This window comes from Bos taurus, chromosome 23 (genome assembly GCF_002263795.3).
Source record: "Bos taurus isolate L1 Dominette 01449 registration number 42190680 breed Hereford chromosome 23, ARS-UCD2.0, whole genome shotgun sequence".
NCBI lineage: Eukaryota > Metazoa > Chordata > Mammalia > Artiodactyla > Bovidae > Bos > Bos taurus.
The window spans coordinates 39,851,818-39,867,304 of NC_037350.1; positions in this window are offsets into that span (position 1 = coordinate 39,851,818).

Genomic DNA, 15,487 nt, shown 5'->3' on the forward strand with positions numbered 1-15,487 from the left:
AAAAAAAATGAAACAATGAGATCTCTGTTTATCTGGATGTTTGTATGTCTCAATATGTGTTTTTGTCCTTGGATAATATTGCTGAGGTTTATTTGTAAAAGAGCTGTATATAATTGGCCTTAAACAGAAATAAACACTTATAAATCAAACAAATCTAAATTTACCTGCTTTTGTCTTCTTGTAAGACCAAGAGGGAAACTAAAGATGTTTTGGTTTATTAAACATGCATGTTGTAACACTGAAGAAAAATTATGCTATGAAAAAAAGTTTTTTTTTTTTTTTAAGATTATAGAATATATTCTTAAGTTTGCCAAATAGAAAATGCTGGTGTAACATTTTAATCACTTGTTTCTTGGTTTTGTTAATGTATTCAAGGATTAAAAATTGTGATATATCAAAACGATAAGGGAACCATTTTAGTATGTAAAGCAAGTCGGATACGTGCTGTGTGTGAAGAAAAGGTATAAAAAATAGAGATGTTTTTGGTTAGAAAAAAACGATAATAATTTTGTCCTACAGTTGTTTGTTTCTGGATGAGGAAATACAGGACAAATTTCTTTGGATCCAGAAGATGATAAAAGGTTTATTAAAAAGGAACTCTGAGAAAAGAATTTTGTATGTTGTCAGGATTAAGATTAGACTGAATTTAATTAGGTAAATGAATTTTGTTATTAACAGTAAACTGATGCAAGACTGAATTTGGTTTTGTCTCTCTGTTAAGAAAGCAAAGTTCTCCTGGAATATTGATCTGATTTTGGTTAACACAGACTTCTAACGGAAAATAATTGCTTTGTTTCTAAGCATACTTTTGACCCTAATATTCAAGATGGAAAAATCGTCCAGTAAAGATGTTACAGAGTGTAACTACGCATGGTCTGTAGCACTGCTGCCTTTAAGGGTGTAGGTGATAAACTGTGCGGCCTACAAAGCATTTCCCTGTTAATCTCTGGGCCTGTTCATGGCATCTGATTAGTTTCCCCAGCATGGACAACTAGGCAAACACATAAATAAAAAGAAGGCCTAGCAATGAGGGGCGTGGGTGGGCCAGAGCAAGCGAAAGAACCACTCTGGCAACACTGGAAAAATATATTGATTATCAGTGCTTCCTATGAAAGGAGTTACAGTTAAAAGGGGAAAATGATGGAAGAAATTTTCACACACTGAGGTGTGGGGAAGTCATTCTGACTTTACTTTGAACTTTAGGCTAGCCAAAGCAGCCTGTTTGTGGCCTATGAAATATATATGTACATCTGCTTTAACCATTAAGAGAAAAATATATTCAGAGAAAAATACAAAGATGCATTTTTATTATTATCCTCATTGTAATGTGTCTAGTCATTTTCAAACATTTGTCCAGGTGCTATGAAAGTTTATTCCCAGTCTTGTTCTGTAGCTGTCCTTCCTCAAGATTGAGGAGGGTCAAAGAACAGTGGGGACTGAAATGGAGCAGGACCATATGGTCCTTGCCCCCCATCCCCCAGCCCCGACCATGTCTTCTGCCTGCCTTCTGCCTGTGGAAAAGTTTAGTCAAAGAAGCTTAATCAGAGAAGAGAGAAATGTGGAAACAAAGGATAACAGCCAAAGGAGACTAAATAACAAGAATGTAGTTATTAAGCATGGTCAAGGACCTTTAGTTCTTTCTCAAGGGCCCTAGATTTTATTCTGAGCCATATCCTGTGAGCTGTCTTATAGATACTAAAACACCATGTGGAAAAGCTAACTACATGATGACCAGACTGTACCCAGGACGTGAGCTGCTACAATTCCAAGAACTGGCCACAAAGAAACGGGAACCAGTGAACCCTGGAACTGAAGATTAACTGTACCTAAAACCACCAAGATGACGCTGGTCGGACCACTGATGATCAATCTGAAGATGACTGTTAGCGATGACTGTGCTATTTCTGCATGTGGCCGCCCCCCCACTTCTGTTTATAAAATTTCTTGCCCCACTGCTTGTTGAGGAGGGAGGAGTTGGCTTTTGGACAGATGTCCACTACCCTCGCCCACCCTCAGTTGCTGGCATCTGAAAGAAAGCAAATTTTCCTTTCCACCAACTTGTCCTGTTTACTGGTTTTTGAGTAACAAGCAGCTGGACCCACCACACTCTTTCAGTAACACCACCACACACAAAAATAAACTCAAAATAGCTTAAAGACTTAAATATAAGACACAACACCATAAAACTCCTAGAAGAGAACATAGGTAAATTATTCTCAGACACAGACCTAAGAAAACATTGATATGATCTAACTCCCAAGGCAATAGAAACAGAGACAAAATTTTAAAATGGGACCTAATCAAACACGAGCAAAGGAAACCATAAACAAAATGAGAAGAAAACCTACAGACTGGGAGAACATATTTGCAAATGAAGTGACTGACAAAGGCTTAATTTCCAAAATGTTAAAACAGCTCATACAACTCAATATTAAAAAGCAAATAACCCAATCAAAAAGTGGGCAGAAGACATAGACGTTTTTCCAAAGAAGACGCACAGATGCCCAAAAGACACATGAAAAGATGCTCAACGTAACTATTTGAGAAACACAAATCAAAACTACCAGGAGGTGCCACCTCACACCAGTCAGAACAGCCGTCCTTAAAAAGCCTACATATAAGAAATTCTAGAAAGGGTGTAGAGAAAAGGAAACCCTCTTACACTGTTGGGAGGAAAGTAAACTGGTGCAGTCATTATGGAAAACAGTATAAAGCTTTCTCGAAAAGCTAAAAAGAGAGCTACCTTATGACCCAGCAATTCCACCCCTGGGTATGTATCTGGACAAAATTATAATTCAAAGAGAAACATGCCTCCCCAGTGTCCATAGCAGCACTGTTCACAACAGCCAAGACATGGACACAATCTAAATGTCCATCGAGAGATGAATGGATAAAGAAGACGTGATATATATACATCTTTGTTATCATACACACATATATACATACAACGGAATACTATTTCCCTCTGTACACTCCCAAGGGGTGAAGGAGTGGGAGAAGTAAGGGTTGGGAGCTTGGGATTAGCAGATACGAATTATTATAATAGGATAAACAATAATGTCTGACTGTATAGCACAGGGATTCAATACACTGTGATAAACTATAATGGAAATGAAAATGAAAAATAATACGATATGTCTAATAGAATCACTTTGCGGTATAGCAGAAATTAAGACAACACTGTAAATCAACTATACTTCAATAAAATATTTTTTTAAAGACATCAAATTAAAAAATAAGAGTAAGATGATAGAGTCTAAATATATACTTAAAGAGTTTTAAAAATTGTGACTGTCCTAGTTAGGATAGTGACTACTTTTGGGTCAGTGAGGGGTTTGTGATTGGAATGGAGAACACAGGCTTATGGTGTGGCTGACAAAACTCTGATTTGGGAAGCGAATACACATACGTTCACCTGGTAAAAACCCATCAAGCTGTTAGTGAAAGTGGTAAAAGATGGAGAATTTTTCACTCACATACCTAAAATCTAAAGGACATACGTTAGTGAGAGGGAAATGGAACTCAAAAGCAAGGGATGAAAGGCAAAAAAGAAATGACTTTGAGAAAATAAGATCCTAAGGGTCTAATTCCTGAGCTAAATAAATTTGGGAGTCTGGAAAAGCATGGGGAATTGACCACATTCACTCCTTTTCTTTCCAAAGCACCTACTGAAGTGAAATAGAGGAATAAAATTACAGAATTAACAAGGTGGCTGCAGTTTTGCAAGACAGAAGGTCACTGACTTGAGGACAGGCTCAGAACTTGGAGGTACATATGGGTTCTTTGGGAACTGGAAGTGGAGTACAGTGCTCACAGGGAAATGATAAGTGAGTCTGTATGCTGAATGTGTGTATTTGTGTATTCATTAGCCCAGTTGTATCCAACACTTTTCGACCCCATGGACTATATGGACTTTAGCCCCCCAGGCTCCTCTGTCCATGGAATTTTCCAGGCAAGAATACTGGAGTAGGTTGCCATTTCCTACTCCAGGGAATCTTCCCGACTCAGGGATCAAAGCCCTGTCTCTTGCATCTCCTGCATTGGCAGGAGGATTCTTTACCACTGCACCATCTGGAAAGCTGAATATGTGACTCCTCACACCCCAATTTTTTCCTGTTCCTTTTTTTGAAATCCCATCAGCCAAACCCATGCCTCCCAAACTGAATATTGGAGTGTTCTTTGGAGAAACCAAATGGTGGCAGAGAAAGCCTTCTATATGTTGCCATTTGGAGTTCCAAGAGCAAAAGTTTGGTTTACCAGCTTATCACTCCACCCTGAAGCCTATTAAGAGTAGAAAAGCTTATGGAAAGAAGTCCCCTACACAAAAGTGAAATCTATAAATCTCAATCTATGAGTTGTGGAGCATAATAATTGATGAGTATTTGACAATTAAAAAGATAATTGGATAGATGATATACAGAAAACCTGGGGGGCTCCCCAGGCGGCACTAGGGGTAAAGAACACACCTGCCAATGAAGGAGGCATGGGAACCTGGGTCTCCTGCATCACAGGCGGGTTTATTACTGTCTGTACTACCAGGGAAGACTGAACTCTACTTCTAAAAAAGATCCTGCTGCAACTGCTGCTAAGTCGCTTCAGTCGTGTCCGACTCTGTGCGACCCCATAGATGGCAGCCCACCAGGCTCCCCCGTCCCTGGGATTCTCCAGGCAAGAACACTGGAATGGGTTGCCATTTCCTTCCCCAATGCATGAAAGTGAAAAGTGAAAGTGAAGTCACTCAGTCGTGTCCGACTCTTAGCGACCCCATGGACTGCAGCCTACCAGGCTCCTCCGTCCATGGGATTTTCCAGGCAAGAGTACTGGAGTGGGGTGCCATCGCCTTCTCTGAAAAAAGATCCTGAGGAGGCTGCAAAGGAAGAGCAGGCTGCTGCTGAGAAAGGCTGTCACCTAGGGAGAATTTCAGGGTGAATGGACTGCTCCAGCTCCTGGGCTGACGGCTACTCAGCCTGAGGGCACAGACTGGTCTCAAGGCACACAGGTGCCCCCTGTGGACACAGACCAGCAGTTCCCTGCTGAGGACTGGAGCGCTCATCCGGCCACTGGAGTCTCATCCGCAGCTTCCACCACTCAGGACCCTGAATGAGGAAGAGCCACCTCCGAGTGGGGCTTAAGCTGTCCTCCTACAGACTCTTCAACAGAGAGAGGAAATAAGGATGACAGAAAAGAAACTGTGAAAAAAATAACAAGAAAAAAAAAAAAAAGACCCAGGACAGGAAACATTAATCACAGTTACTACTCAGCCCATCACCGAATAATATTTAGAGTCATAATAATATCAACACAGTTATTTTAACCAGAACTTGTGATGTATTTACTATGAGAGAACAGGAAATAGAGGAAGTGGGGGAAGGGATGTCAGCTCAGGGCTGATCTCGTTAAGTCAGTCAGTTGTTGACATCTCAAACTGGAACTTCTGTTCTGTTATTCTGAGTCATGGGATGAGCGTGTGACCTGAGCTCAGCAAGTTGGACGGGCTCACCTGGGACTTGGAAACTTGAACCAGTGACCCAGGGATGGCACAAATGTAATGCCAGCAGAGATCCCTGATAAGACTTTTGATTAGCTCTTGCTGCCTGCATGTCTTCCTTTAAGTCCAGAGACTGATGTTCTTCTAGTAAATTCCTCTTACATGTTAAGTTAGCAAGGGCTGGTTTGTGATCCTTCTACTAAAGAAACTTGATTGGATCCAGCTATTAAAAAGTCATCGATGGCTTTACCTGAGTAGTTCCTTGGGGTGAAGGGAGAAAGGCTGATTGAAGGTGAGGAAGTAGACACAGTACTTGCATTCTCATCTTCCAGGAGTTTATTTTGGAAGAGGAGGCATTAGGAAAGTAGCTAATAATTGTAAGCCATGTTTGAATCCATGAAGGAAATGGCAACTCACTCCAGGATTCCTGCCTGGAGAATTCCGTGGACAGAGGAGCCTGGAAGGCTACAGTCCATGGGGTCATAAAGAGTCGGACATGACTGAGCGACTAACATTTTCACTTTTTCTGTGTTAGGGTAACTGAAGAGTTCCTAAAAATTGGGCAGCTGTGCAGCTGTTGTTTCAGAATTGATTTCTCTAATCTTTAGTGATATTTAGTTTATCAACATATTTCAACTATTCTTTTTAGTAATATTGACAAACCCACTGCCTGATGGCAAATTGCTTTTGTCTGAGCTGATATGCTGGTGGAAAATAATTTGAAAAAAAGTATATAACCACTACCAGAAGTTTCATCTGAAAAGACGTTCCATGCACCAAATAAAAGATTAAATATTAAGATAATTTGATCTCTAACTTTTAGAAATACACATAAAACAAGGTATCTTTTCCTTCTCTAGCCAAACTTGGAGCAAGTCACTATATGATGCTTTTCTGCCCTCCAGCGGTTGTCACACAGCATTAAGAAATTTATCATCTGCTCTATAATATTGTTTAAGAATACATTCTCTTCATAACAGAATTTTAGGAATTCAAAGTGATTTATAAATGTGTCAGCATCCATAGAGGCACACGATATTCTTGAAAATGGGCAGACTCATAAAGCAACACTCTCAGTGCAAACTGACTTCAGACAACCAGTAGGTGGAGGAATTTCCAAAGCTAAGAACCACCACACTCTCCAAACCCGATTTCAGAACCTGAGATCTTAAAAATCATGCCTCCAATTTTGTCCATTTTATACGGACAGAAACCAAGAACTGTTGACTAGCTCTGAGTTGTGTATACATATACGCTGCTGTTGTTGCCTTGCTAAGTCGTGTGCAACTCTTTTGCAGCCCCATGGACTGCAACTCTTCTGCGGCCCCATGGATTGTAGTCTGCCAGGCTCAGGCTCTTCTGTCCATGGGATTCTACAGGCAAGAAAACTGGAGTGGGTTGCCATTTCCTTCTCCAGGTTATCTTCCCGACTCAAGGATTGAACGCATGTCTCCTGCTTGACGGGCATGTTCTTTACCATTGTGCCACCTGGGAAGCCCATATATATATATACACAGTGCCCAGGAAATTCCAGTAAAAGGAAAGACTGTTTTAGGTTAGGATTAGATTTTACTTGTGAGATATGAGAACTGGGGGTGAGGTGAGAGCTTTTTAGGTATGAATGGTTCGATCCTTGGGTTGGGAAGATTCCCCTTGAGAAGGGAATGGCTACCCACTCCAGTGATCATGCCTTGAGAATTCCATGGATAGAGGTTACAGTCCATGGGGTTGCAAAGAGTCGGACACGACTGAGTGACTTTCACTTTCAACTTTCAAGCTTGAGATAAAAAGCTGAAACTGAGTAGGGTGACTATGATGTAAGGGAGGAAAGAAGCCAGAAAGAGAGCGCCCCGGTGAGATGTTGGAAAGTGTTACGATATACAGAAGGGTCAAGAAAGGGGGCTGAGTTTGGCTTTCATACAGTCAGCAATGGAACACTGTTACGAAACACAAAGAAAATATTTATAAACTATCGAGTGTTGATACATCATGATGTACATGAAAACCATTGATTTGCCTCTGTCTGCACGACTGAACAACTTCACTTTCACTTTTCACTTTCATGCATGGGAGAAGGAAATGGCAACCCACTCCATCGTTCTTGCTTAAAGAATCCCAGGGACGGTGGAGCCTGGTGGGCTGCCGTCTATGGGGTTGCACAGAGTCGGACATGACTGAAGCGACTTAGCAGCAGCAGCAGCTGCTGCTGCTCCTTTATTTATTAACACTGGAAGCAACGAACCCAAGGGGAAAAACCATGGAAGCTTTTGACCACCAGATCAATTTAGCCCTCATCTCACTAACTCAGATTCTTTCCTTGAAATTTCCCCCTTGACCTTGCACACCTCCTGCCGAACTTCTTCCTGAGTTCCCTCCACAGCCCCATTATTACTGCTTTTACATGGTTTTTCTTATCTTCATGATAAAGTGGGATTCCCCCTGAAGGCCGATTTGGAGTCATAACATGTAGGACATTAACTGAAACGTCGTATCAACTTCATCTAATGCCAACTCTGTTCTTGGCCCCCATCATCCTTTTTAAAGAATGAAAAATTCCATAATTCTGCTGGTTTCTTCTCCATTTTCTCCGTTATCAGAGAGTTTTGTTGATCTGTACACTCTTCTAAATTTAATATCCTGGCTCATTTGACTCTCATTTGCTAACCATGATGACATACGTGCTTTTTATACAGTAGGCTGCCCCACCGCCACTCTGTCAGCTTTGTGCCTAAATAGGCCATATCATATTTTTACCTATCAGACTGGGAACATCACTAAGATTGGTGGTACCCAGTGTTGATGAGATATGGAAAAACAGGTTCACTCATAGTTTGTGGAAGTGTAAGATTGCACAGCTTTTTAAAAGGACAATTTGGCAGTATCCATTAACATTAAAAACCCTAGACTTGTGACTCATTAATCCGCCTTTTAGAAATCTACCTTATAGAAATATAAGCACAAGGGTATAAAGATGCAAGTCAAGCATATTTCCTGTAGGATTATTTATAATATTAAAACAATAAAAAAATGAGCTAGTCATCAAAATTAAAAGATTAGAAAGCAGAATGATAGTATAACTTGTCAACAAATCCAATAACTAGTTTTCAGAAAAGAAAAAACAATACATAAAATTCTGGTAATGCTAATTAAGAAAAAAGAAGAAATTACAACTAAAACATTATTAAAAAGTATATGTTTTTTTGAATGTCTTTAAAATGATTGGATGTTTAGTAATCACTAAAAACTATGAGAAATGTAATAATCAAGTGCTCATGTTTAGTCTGATAAATTCAAACAATAATAAGAACAGAAAGAGTGAAGTTTTTTTCTCCTCTAACCCCATACTCCAAAGATAGCCTTTCTATATTTTTTTCTGTTATAATGATGATGAAAATAATATTGACTAAAACATCTATAATTTCTACTATGTGGTATACATATACTTAACTTATATGCAGAGTACATCATGAGAAATGCTGGGCTGGAGGAAGCACAAGCTGGAATCAAGATTGCTGGGAGAAATATCAATAACCTCAGATACGCAGATGACACCACCCTTATGGCAGAAAGTGAAGAAGAACTAAAGAGCCTCTTGGAAAGCGAAAGAGGAGAGTGAAAAAGTTGGCTTAAAGCTCAACATTCAGAAAACTAAGATCATGGCATCTGGTCCCATCACTTCATGGGAAATAGATGGGGAAACAGTAGAAACAGTGTCAGACTTTATTTTTGGGGGGCTCCAAAATCACTGCAGATGGTGACTGCAGCCATGAAATTAAAAGACGCTTACTCCTTGGAAGGAAAGTTATGACCAACCTAGACAGCATATTCAAAAGCAGAGACATTACTTTGCCAACAAAGGTCTGTCTAGTCAAAGCTATGGTTTTTCCAGTGGTCATGCATGGATGTAAGAGTTGGACTATAAAGAAAGCTGAGCGCCAAAGAATTGATGCTTTTGAACTGTGGTGTTGAAGACTCTTGAGAGTCCTTGGATTGCAAGGAGATCCAACTAGTCCATCCTAAAGGAGATCGGTCCTGGGTGTTCATTGGAAGGACTGATGCTGAAGCTGAAACTCCAATACTTTGGCCACCTGGTGCGAAGAACTGACTCATTGGAAAAGACCCTAATGCTGGAAAAGATTGAGGGCAGGAGGAGAAGGGGACGACAGAGGATGAGATGGTTGGATGGCATCACTGACTCAATGAACATGGGTTTGCGTAAACTCCGGGAGTTGGTGATGAACAGGGAGGCCTGGCATGCTGTGGTTCATAGGGTGGCAAAGACTTGGACAGGACTGAGCGACTGAACTGAACTGAACTGATACATATATTAATTCATTTACTCCCAAAAACAACCCAAAGGGAAGGTAAATACTATTATCATCATCACTACATTAAAGATAAACAAACCAAAGTGTAGAGAAGCGATTTTTTCCCTCAAAATCATATAGCCAGTAAATGATAAAACTAGGATCCATACTGTCAACCACTAACCCATACTAAATTGACTCATTGGAAAGGACCCTGATGCTGGGAAAGATTGAGGGCAGGAGGAGAAGGGGGAGCGACAGAGGATGAGATGGTTGCATGGCATCAGTGACTCATGGACATGAGTTTAAACAAACTGGGAGATAGTGAAGGACAGGGAAGCCTGGCGGGCTGCAGTCTATGTGGTTGCAAAGAGTTGGACACAACTTAGAGACTGAAGAGTAACAACAATACTAAATTGTCTCTCACCCAATATATACATACCTTTATGTACAAATATAGGGTTTCCCAGGTGGCATAGTGGTAAAGAATCCACCTGCCAATGTAGGAGACACAAGAGACTTGACTTCAAACCCTGGGGTGGGAAGATTCCCCCGGAGAAGGAAATGACTCACTCCAGTATTCTTACCTGGGAAATCCCAAGGACAGAGGAGCCTGGTGGGCTTCAGTCCATGGCATCACAAAGAGTCAGATATGACTGAGCACACTTATGCAAATACAGTTCTTTTAATTGATATATATTTTAATAGAAATATTCTTACAATGTTTTTCTAATACATGCTCATTTTACTTAATGTATTCTGTACACCTTTTAAATTCTTAAAAGGTATTTCTAATGACTGAATCAGTAAAAACATGGGCTTCCTTGGCTGGCATATTAATTTTGGTAGGTTAATGTTCTCTGATAAATAAATCCAACTGTGTAATAGCTTCGGTCAGTTCAGTTCAGTCGCTCAGTCATGTCCGACTCTTTGCGACCCCATGAATCGCAGCACACCAGGCCTCCCTGTCCATCACCAACTTCCAGAGTTCACTCAGACTCACGTCCATCGAGTCAGTGATGCCATCCAGCCATCTCATCCTCTGTCTTCCCCTTCTCCTCCTGCCCCCAATCCCTCCCAGCATCAGAGTCTTTTCCAATGAGTCAACTCTTCGCATGAGCTGGCCAAAGTACTGGCGTTTCAGCTTCAGCAACATTCCCTCCACAAGTTAAGTTTATCTCCCATGTAATTGCTTAAAGCAGGTCAGTGGGTGGCTGTCTTCCATATTGTGATTCAAGGACCAAGGCTCCTTCTGTTATTCTTGCATAACAGGAGCATATTGTTATCTGCATGATTAAGGCTGGTTGCCACATTCAGGATACGACTGGTAGAAGGGAAATGGAACATAAGAAAATATGTGCTCTTCAAAGATGAAGTCCTGAAGTGGGATTTGCGTTACTTAATACTCACGTTCCCTCAAGGAGCATCTATTCTCATGGCCATCAGACTGCAGTGGAGACTGGGAAATGTAGCCTAGTAAGGAAAGAAGGATAGATTTTGGTGGACAACTAAGTGACTCTGACACAGTCTTGTTGTATTTTGTTTAATTATATTTTAAAAACATTTGACACACTGATCTCATATTAAAAGAATAACGTCTTTAAAAGTGTCACAGGTATTTGTCAAGTGGGCACATCTCTGGTTAGTGGCATATTCAGAATGAAGATTGTATTTTCTGGTTCCATGCCAAAGCTCTTTCTAATTAGTGCAACACTTACTTTTTGTGAAGAGTTAATGAAGCTTGAACTTTTTTTCCCCCTGAAGATAAGTTTTATTGGCAATATGTCTGTCTAGTAGATGTCGAAGAGAGACTTATTTCTGTAAACTATACAGTATGGAATTAATTTGAGAAAATAGTTGTCTAGCCAGTTGGTAGAAACAGCCTGCAGAACGTAGACCATATTGCTGGTGTAATTATTTTAGATGCTAACAAAGGAACATTTTGATAACTCTCTAGAGAACCAGATTTTAATTGTTAATCTTAGGACATCACCCGCTGAATTCCACATCCAGTGAATGGGCTTATATTAACATTCTTCTTAAAGGCTTCAGATAATTACATGTGACCCATGAATGAACATATAGTAAAGTAGTGACCCCTTATTTAGTCAGATAATTTGCATGGGTAATTTGGATACCTGAGGTTTTCAAATACTGTTTCTTTCCCAATAGGCATATACAATTGCTTTCTTTTTGCTTACATTAGTCAGATAAATATAAAAATCTGTTTTGATTTGCCATTAGAGTTAGAGCTAAAAAAGTGAAATTCATGATGGTGGAGGAAACTCCTGGTTATTTTATCCAACTTCTCTATCTCAGGATATGGAAAAACAAAAATATATATATTATATATCTAAAACTTACACCCCCTTTAAATATGTTTCCATAAACTTGTATCATTTTCCTGAAGATACATATTGTACATGGCTCTTGTAAAATATTTCTCTGGACCTCTATACATCTTTTATAATGCTACAGGACAATGTCTTCAAATATCCATAAAGGATTATAGATTTTATCATGCTTGATTGCAGAAGGCAATTACTGCCCCAGAACTGACCGTCTGCATCTAACTAACTCTGATCTTTTCTCTATAGCTTTAAAGTTGAAGGGGAATATCGGCGGTATGCAGGGCAGGCTGCTGGGCAATGTGTGCCATTAGCTCACCCCTGCTAGGGATGTGTGCCATTCATTATGTGTGGGCATGACTATGCCCCATAGAGAACATGAGCAGCAAAGTAGTCTTCCCAAACGAATCTCACTCTTACCAAATAAATCTATAGAACTGTTATGTTCATGGGAAGATTTCCTATTTTAAGTTTACTGACTTAGGAGCTGAAATGAGGGTGAGGAGTTATTATTTAAAATAACAAAAAACTTTAAATGTATATCTTCTGATTAGCTTCCAGGATGAAATACTGACACCATGGGAAGTTACTAATTGAATTTTAATTAAAAAAAACCCTTGTGATATTGGTGAATGAGACTTAATAATTAGTATCATGGCTAAGTAAGCATGGTTGATGACGTATTTCATCTGGATCTTCATGTCAGCAAGAGGTATCTTTTTTTTTTTTAACTATGATGATCCTAAAAAACAATAAAAGTGGACTTAGAACCCAAATATTCAAAGTTGTAGTTTTAGGCAAAAATTATCTTTAAATATAAATACCTTGTTCTGGAGGGAAACCTGGAAAAAGTTCTCTACCAATAAGCAAACAGTCCTTCATTAGTTACCTATTCTGTGCCAAGTTACTAAACAGCACAGGAATAAAAAATCATTTGGAGAAATATGAATTATTGAGGGCTGATCTGAGTTGGTTTACTTTCCACTTGTAACACAGATATAAGCTTCATCACACACAGAAACATTAAAATAGTTAAACTTGCAAAAGAAATCTGTGAAAGACTATAAAATCAACTTGTCTCGGTTGAGGCAATTAAAGCCTTTAAAATTATAACTGTATATCAAGTGGTACAGAGAGTGCCAATGGTTTAAAATAATTCTTTGGAAATGAACATGTTTCATAAAAGTCATTTAAAAATATATTTTACTTCTGAAATGATCCTTAAAGATTTGGTATCAGACACAATGAAAAGACTCCAAACCCGTATTCAACCGTCTATTCTCCACTTCCAACTAAGCATCACAAAGATGTGCTGAGTTAAACACGCTCAAGACTGAACCATGGTTTTCTCCAGCTCATGGTTCTCTTTCAGTGTTTCCTATCACAGGAAACGGCTGATTTTACATCTATGATGAAAGGTATGAGGAGACTGACTCAAACTAGAAATGCAGATGAGGAAAAGATGCTATGTGTGGGCAATGTGCATGCATCTTATCATGTTGAAAGGAGTTGGGACAGGCAGACTGAAATACTCTCTGGATACTTGGAGTTAAGAATCTGGAGGCGTCATCTACATAGAGGTGATAGATGAAGTCAAAGGAGATGGCTGAGCAGTTGAGAGGAAGGGGAAGATAAAAGGGACAAGAGTATGAGAAGTATATTGTGTATCGCCAAATCAAAGGAAGTTTAATGAGGAAAGGGCAGCATCAAGAATCTCAGGGCTTCCCTGATGGCTCAGTGGTAAAGAGTCTGCCTGCCAACGCAGGAGACACAGGTTCAATCCCTGATCCAGGAAGACCCCACATGCTGGGGGGCAACTAAGCCCATACGCCACAACTACAGCCTGCGCTGCAGAGCCCGGGAGCCACAACTCCTGAGCCCACGTGCACAGCTTCTGAAGCCTGTGCACTCTAGAGCCTGTGCTCAGAAACAAGAGAAGCCACCAGTGAGAAGCCTGTGCATGGCAACTAGAGAGTAGGCTCTGCTCACAGCAACTAGAGAAAAGCCCATGCAACAACGGAGACCCAGCACAGCTAAAAATAAATAAATAAAATTATTGGGGAAAAAATTCTCAGTGGATGAGAAATGAGATAAAGCCACTAAAGTTAATGACCTTCGAGAGTTTCTTCTCATGGACAGAGGAGCCTGGGAGGAAACAGACCACGGGGTCGCAAAAGAGTTGAACACGACTTAGCGACTAAACAACAACAAACTACAATATGAAAAACAGGTAAGCAATGAGGATTTATTGTATAGGATAGGGAATTATAGTCAATATTGTGTAATAATCTGTAATGGAATATAATCTGCAAAAAATATAACTGAATCACTACTCTGTATACCTGAAACTAATCCAATAGTGCAAATCAACTATACTTCAATTAAAGAAAAAACTCGATTCTAAAATTTTCTGACAGTCCTTCCTACTACATTTGGCTTTATCTGATGTTTAGAAGAAGTCTGTTCTTCAGGGAAGCTGATGGCATACTGGATAAATTCTCTAATTCAACTAGAAAGACTCAGCTCTCTTTCCTAAAGCTGACATATGAGCAAAGGGCAAATCAAAGAGGAAAAAAAAATGTTAACACCCTGAATTCATCACAGTATTTAAACAATTAGAATTTTACTTTATTTCAGAATAAGTTTACTGTTGAAAAAAAAGATATTTACTAAAGCCACAACATTATTCTTTTGGACAAAAACTTTTATAGCAAAACTGTGGTACACGAGCATTAGTAATCTGAGTACTATATGGTTATAGAAGATATTTAAAAAACAGAAATGATGTATTCCAAAGGCTGTAATAGGCACAATATATATGCTTGTACTGGGTCTGCAAGCATTATACTAGAATGCACTACAAGTGATCCAAGAAGTTGCAGGCTTTCAGCATCAGGTACTAAAAAGATAAAAAGGATTATCAGAGTTACTCTTCTATGGAAAAAGCATGTACTATCAATAACACAAAGCAGGAGCAGCGAGCCAAGCCAACAAACAATTCTTTAGATTTTAAAAGTTGTAATATAACTATGGCTTTTTAATTTTCATTTTTGAGACTGGTTAGCAAGTCTGGCAAGTGGAAAAGAAGAAAGTCTATAATAAAACGTTAAAGACACCACTTACAAGGCATCTGATATCTCACAGGTTCAAAACTGGAAAACAACCACTGAGCTTGTTCCTAGAGCAAAATTCTGAGGTATTAGAAAAACTCAAAACAAAAACACCCTGCTTCTTCCTATCAATGTTTTTGCATAAAAATCTTTATGCAGAGAAGTAAAAGTTTCCCAAGTGACATGGCAGAAAAATATTTAAGATGAATCATTAGAGTTTACTTTAGGTTTTTG